The 7,039-nt window shown below is 37.8% G+C and overlaps 1 non-coding gene across 1 annotated transcript; it reads right to left on the bottom strand.

Annotated features, from left to right (window-relative positions):
* Positions 1 to 4,732: 4,732 nt before the first annotated feature.
* Positions 4,733 to 4,834, bottom strand: LOC112425631 (U6 spliceosomal RNA). Its single transcript, XR_003016752.2, has one exon. It is a non-coding gene; the product is annotated as a U6 spliceosomal RNA (small nuclear RNA).
* Between the last annotated feature and the right edge of the window lie 2,205 nt (positions 4,835 to 7,039).

The raw sequence follows: 7,039 nt of genomic DNA, 5'->3' as shown, positions 1-7,039 counted from the left end.
GAGGTTGCAGTGAGCCCAGCTCATGCCATTGCATTCCAGCCTAGGCAACAGAGTGAGACCCTGTCTCAAAACAAAAACAAACACAAACAAACAAATGAGTGAGTCTTCCGATGTTTATATGCAGTCATTTCTTGAATTTTAAAATGTTGGCACTGGGCTTGTTAATTGCTGAGATTCCTTACGTTTCTAATATTTCATTCTAGGATTCTAAAGTACTTAGGAAATAAACATTTATTGTGTTGGTTTGCCACATATTTTGACCTCAGTAAATATTCATATTTATTATAAGCTTTGTATTTCATAATTTTTCTTTTTAGAAAATTATTTTCAAAGGAATTGATACTACAATCTCCATAGCACTAAATTTCTAATATGGAACTGATATTTTGAGAATGTCATATAAACTGTCACATGGTATGATACGTTTCACGTCTGGCTTCTTTCACTTAGCAAAATAATTTTGATATTCATTTATGTTGTTGCAGTATTAGTAATTCTTTGCTTTTTATTGCTGAGTAGTATTCTATTGTACGTATGTACCATAATATTCACCATATTTTATCCAAATATGGAATATTTTATATGTGCCATAATATTCATCATATTTTATCTAAATATGATGGACATATGGGTTGTTTCCAGTTTGGGACTATTGTGAAAATGCTTCCATGAATATTTGCATAGACATCTTTGTGTGGACATATGTTTTCTTGTGTTAGTAGTAAACATCTAGTAGAATTATTGGGTCATATGGTAAGTAAATGTTTAACTTTAAAAGGGATTTTTCTGAAGTAGCTGTATCATTTGTATTCCCACCAGCAATAGATGAACGATGAGAATAAGGAACACTATTTGATGTTATCACATTGTATTTCTATTCATATAATCATATATATTTATCTGGCATTTAATTATATTACATATCAATAGATAGCATTCATCATATTATCAAACCATAGGAATATATTCTATATTACTTATTTTATGCAAAATGTTGTGATTTATTTTTAGTTGTCCTTTACTTTCCCTACCTGTAGAGGTATTTTTTTTCTAATTATTACTCTTCCCTAACAAACAGAGTAGATATTTGTAGTAACAAAATATCTTGCTACCACAATGAGCTAAAGGTAAAGCATGATTGAAAAAAATGTTTTCTATGTCAAGGATGGCAGAAAAAGAGTGGACCAAGGAAGTTTATACCAAAGAACCAGGAACAAGAAGAATGGGAATGTCTCTTTCCCAAAGTCACAAAGTCTGTGGTGTGGAGAGCACAGTGTCCTGGCCAAGGTTGGGTCAGAGTCCTCTATGTGAATGAGTCATCAGAACTAGAGGACTGAAGTGGGCTGGGAGAAGTGGCTCATGCCTGTATTCCCAGCACTTTGGGAGGCCAAGGCAGGCAGATCATTTGAGGTCAGGATTTCAAGACCAGCCTGGCCAACATGGTGAAACCCTATCTCTACCAAAAATACAAAAATTAGCCAGGTGTGGTGGTGGTATGGCCTGTAGTCCCAGCTACTCAGGAAGCTGAGGCATGAGAATTGCTTAAACCCAGGAGGCAGAGGTTGCAGTGAGCTGAGATTGTGCCACTGCACTCCAGCTTTGGTAACAGAGTGAGATCCTGTCTCCAAAAAAAAAAAAAAAAGAAGGAGAAGGAGAAGGAGAAGGAGAAGAAGAAGAAGAGTCCTTAATTGAAAATTAGAAACCAACTTTTAAAGTGAAGCAGGAGTTAAAGAGCCAAAGGGCAATGATGACAAGGAGTATTGGGAGTGGGTGCATAGAATGGCAAAGGCTGGGCAAGTTCTGGAAATAAAAGAGGCTGACACCCTCAGTTCAGTTTCTATGCATTATTTGCATGCATGTGATCATAAGTCTAGGTGATTCAAAGAGGGCAGGCGGACACTTGAAGACAATGGTATTTCCAACATTTGAAGACTTAAGAGCATATATGCCACTCAAAGGTATATTATATGTATTAATTTAGCTCATAGTTGAGTCTAGCCAACCACCTAAATCCCTACATTTACATAAATCAGGCATTCCTTATTCATCACTGTCAACCTATAAATCTCATAGAGATAAAGCCTGATGCTTTATGAAAAAAATGGTTCCTGTAAGAAATTTGGGTCTCAGTGGTTTTTAAGAATTTGGCAATTCAAGGTTTCAGGAGATATTCCTTACTCTTGTTGAGAATCTCCTTTCATCAGCAATTCCTCTACTTTGTCACATATTAATTACAAAATCCAACTTCTAGATGGCTACTGTAGAAACAAGGCTCATATGCCCTAGGAATAGAAAGCAGCAAGGATGGAAGAGGAGATGAGAGGTATGTTGATGACTGTGTACTGAGAAATCACCCCTTTGATTTCTGTGAAGTGACCACTTACCCGCCCCCCGCCCCACCTGTGACTCAGATTTTTACTGTGCTCAAGGTTAGAGATAGAAGAAAGCAAAGAGCTTTGTGACTAAACATCACTGGGCTGGTTGGATCCATCCACCTGGCCCTAATCATCCAGTTCATGCACCTGTGGTTCCCTCATTTATTCCTTATGCTTGATTTAGTTTCTGTATAAGAACGTGATTTCTCGAAATTGGGGTTCTTTACTGACACTTTTTCCAGATGATAAAAGGGAGAATAGTATACCCTCCGTGGCTGGATCCCACATATTTTCCAAGTGTTGAATCTTCATGGGTTGCCATTTTGCCTTTCTAGGCCCAGTCGACTCTCCTAAGGCCATGTTTCTCTGAAATTCTAATCCACAAGAGTCTCTGATGACTCCTTTCTGTTCTTTGGGTTTCTCAAATAGTCTTCTCCATCCAGCTGCGGCAGATGGGCTTTGATTACCTTCTATTGGTCAGATGTAGTAGGTCTGCCTATTTTTCTGGTCTCAGCCATCCCTTTCTTGTTTCAATGCCAATTAAGCCATGATACTAAGGAAAGGAAGAATGGGTATGACTGTATCTGCGTATGAAGGTGCATATGTGTTTAGGGAGGGAGAGTGGAGTCTTGAGATAAGTGGGGGAGAGGAAAGGCATAGTAGAAGATATGATTTGAGAGACAGAGAGAAAAAGACTGGGAGGAGGAAAGAGAGGAGAAGAGCCTTTGATAATAGCATACAGCAGATCCTCAATAAATGATAAAGCAAAACAATAAAAAGCAATAGAAAGAAGCAAAACAGACCTTAGGAAAAATATTGGACAAAGAAAAATTGGAGCCTCTCAATAGAGAAAATAGAGTAAGTGATGTGAATGACAGACACCGGACTGTAGAGGAGGGCTCTGGAAGGCTATATTTACTAAATTAATACTTGAAATTAATTTAATTATGTTTCTGTCACCAATTTACATAATTCTGTTTCAAATGATATTTCTGTTATTTACTAGAACATAAGCCGAATTCTGTTAGAGTTGTCAACTCTGTGCACTTGTAAATACCCCTTAGCTGAAGTCAAAGGAAAGAGATCATTTCTTTCTGATGTATAATTTATCTGCTTTTTAATATTTCTGTGAGACAGCCTGATTTTGGGAGCAGGAGACCAAAATATATAAAATAAAACTGTTGTTTTCAAAATGAATATTAATGACATTTTCTACTTAGTTTGAAAGCTGGAAAATTTTTCACTCCACTTTTTCTTTGGGGTGATATCTTACTAAAAGAAAGAGAGAAACTACAGGGTAACAAGAGTTGTTCTACCATGTGCCTGGTCTTAGAAACAGTTCCCATAAGTTCAACCTACCAGAACAAAGCAGCCTTTCTAGAGGCCCAGTTCTTACTTCAGAACATGCAAAGGCAAGGCCTGAAGGAACAAAGGTGACTGGTGTCATAAGACATTTACTAATTCCTTTCAATGCCTGACATACCTTCCAGGTAGAAAACAAATTAATTCAAGTTTGAATTTCTCCCCATTGAAAGCCCCACCTGGTGTGTATAAGTCACATTGCATCCTGCTGACTAACACATCATCTCCAATAATAAAGATCCTGGAGTAAGACTTTAGCTGCCAATTTTCTTCAAAGGTGCAAGGTAGGCAAGAAGAGAGCCCTTCCTCAGCTGAGCTATACTGGCCCCACCAAGGTGATTTTGTCAATCAGCTGCTACCTGCTAGCATTGCATGTGCCACAGGAGGGATTTCAATCTGCCATTTCTAGTCACGCCCCCCTGACTGTGGTAATACTTAAAGAGGAGGAAGACTGTAGCTCACTGGGAGTTTTGTTTCTAGCCCTAATGAAGCTGGAGCAAGTTGGCAACAATGGGCTACAAATGAAGCCCTTTCCCTATAAATGATCATAATGTCCTCATTTAGTTAGCATCTTTCAGTCAAAGATCTTCATGTTATGCACAGTTCTCGTCGCATTACTCTGAGGAAGGCGATGTGAAAGAGTCAAGTGTATGAAAATCTGACAGTGATTCAAGAGTTGAGGTTCCTAATTGAGCCCATGGAGGGATTTACATTTCCAAGGTTTTATCCTGGTCCTGAAGGAAAAATGTGAAAAACATGGGTTAGAAACTGGAGGAGGGTGGCAGAGGAGTTTTGCTTGGAAGCAATAAGGAATTAGGATGAAAAGAAAGAATGGGTGTATTCTGTGGAGGATGTTAATGCGTGCTTTCTACTTCTCCCCTTCTCCTTTCCACCAACTGAAATGTAGATGTAATGGCAGGGACTGCAGCAGTCGTCTTAAAACACAAGGAGGTGGTTTGTTGAACTGCGAAGTAACCGCTAAGCTAAAGCCAGCCCAAAATATGGAACGCTTCACGAATTTGCGTGTCATCCTTGCGCAGGGGCCATGCTAATCTTCTCTGTATCGTTCCAATTTTAGTATATGTGCTGCCGAAGACTTGGAATCAACCCAAATGTCCATCAGTGACAGATTGGATTAAGAAAATGTGGCACATATACACCATGGAATACTATGCAGCCATCAAAAAGGATGAGTTTGCGTCCTTTGTAGGGACATGGATGCAGCTGGAAACCATCATTCTTAGCAAACTATCACAAGAACAGAAAACCAAACACCGCATGTTCTCACTCATAGGTGGGAACTGAACAATAAGATCACTTGGACTCAGGAAGGGGAACATCACACACAGGGGCCTATCATGGGGAGGGGGGAGGGGGGAGGGATGTCATTGGGAGTTATACCTGATGTAAATGATGAGTTGATGGGTGCAGCACACCAACATGGCACAAGTATACATATGTAACAAACCTGCACGTTATGCACATGTACCCTACAACTTAAAGTATAATAATAATAAATAAATTAAAAAAAAAAAAGTAAAAAAAAAAAAAAAACACACAAGGAGACAAACGTATCAGCCATCAACTGATTATGCTCAGCTTATTGCATGAAAGAGGAATTAATCTTGTTTAAGTTGGGCTATTTGGGGTTTCCTTTGTAACAGAAACTTAATTATCCTAAGTAATATAACATTTCTTCCTGGCGGACAATCATTTTTTGAGGTCCCAATTCTGGTTCTCTGAAACATGTATTTTTCTCCCACTTTTTTTTTTTTTTTTTTGAGACAGAGTTTCACTCTTGTTGCCCAGGCTGGAGTGCAATGGTGTGATGTTGGCTGACCATAACCTGTGCCTCCCAGGTTCAGTTGATTCTCCTGCCTCAGCCTTCCGAGTAGCTGGGATTACAGACATGCGCCACCACACCCAGCTAATTTTTTGTATTTTTAGTAGACACAAAGTTTCTCCATGTTGGTCAGATGTCATTCCAGTTGCCCTGCCTATTTTGGCTCATCCCGTCTTTATGGTCACACTCTTCTTAAATGTCAGCTTCTCAGCAAGGCCTTCCCTGACTTCAGGAAGAATGTGGTAAATGTACCACATCATCACTAGAGTAGGGGTGAGATTGTAATTCTAGCCTTGCATAGGTATCACTACCCCTGCATTCACTGTGTGCAAGCATCTGGCCCCTGGTAGGCACTAGATAAACATGAATTCTTATTAACTAAATGATTTCTCCAAGTCACCATGAACTTATTTTTCCTTAAATTTTCGTTTATTCCAATTTTGTCTACCACAAAATTTAGCGCTTAATTTCCATGTTGTAAGACTTTTCAAAAGTTTTGGTTGTTTGTTTATATACCCCAGAGTTTTCAGTAACAGGCAACCAGTAGTCATGGGCCATCTTGCCTCCAAAGACCACAATTAAGGATTATTCTCCATAAATCTCTATTTCACAGTTACCATAAAATGGAAAACAATTTCATTTTAAAAGCCCGCTTTATAGGTAGCATTGGTTGTCTTTCTTACACTGCATTCACTCACTGAACAAATTGTGAGTTTATTTATTGAGCACTATTATATACTAGGCACTGTTTTAGGTGCTTAGGATTCTTTTGAGAACAAAATTAAACTTTGCTCTCATGGAACTTTCCCCCCTAGACAGAAACTGCTTTTTAAATTCAACTTCTTTTATTAAAAACAGACACTTTTCAAATGAACAATTTTAAACACCAGGGAATAGGATTCAAAATATTTGCACACTATCAATTTCATAAATTCTACTTTTGGTATATAAGCAGTGGGAAAGCATGATGTAAAATGTAAAGCTTTGTCTAGTCCTAAGGGCTCATCTTGTAAACTATTAAATGTATGAGTTGACAAGGAACATCAATTAAAAATAGATGACAGACTGGCAAATACAGTAAGAGTACTTCTCACTTTGGACCCCATCACCTGAAAAAGGTATATTTCATTTGGTTAATTACAGAAATTCCATGAATATGGATTTCGAATGAAGACATTTGCATAACTTCTAGTTTTTCCTAACATCTACTCTCCTTTAAGAACATGATTTAAGTTCCCCTCTAATATGCCATACAAGGCCAAACATTATTTACTTTATTATTATTATAATGTAACTATAAATTACATTTAAAAATAATTTCAAGAAAATTGCATAAATTAAGCTATTTTAGCATAATTTAGCTACTGCTGACACATTAATGGGTTAATCTGAAATTTTGAAGCAGTAGTAAAATAATTTATCAGCAAAAAAATCTGTATTTTTAAAGAAATTGTAAGAA

This window comes from Macaca nemestrina, chromosome 8 (genome assembly GCF_043159975.1).
Source record: "Macaca nemestrina isolate mMacNem1 chromosome 8, mMacNem.hap1, whole genome shotgun sequence".
Classification (NCBI taxonomy): Eukaryota; Metazoa; Chordata; class Mammalia; order Primates; family Cercopithecidae; genus Macaca; species Macaca nemestrina.
The sequence above is the reverse complement of the archived record's forward strand: the minus strand, read 5'-3'. Positions and strand labels throughout refer to the sequence as shown.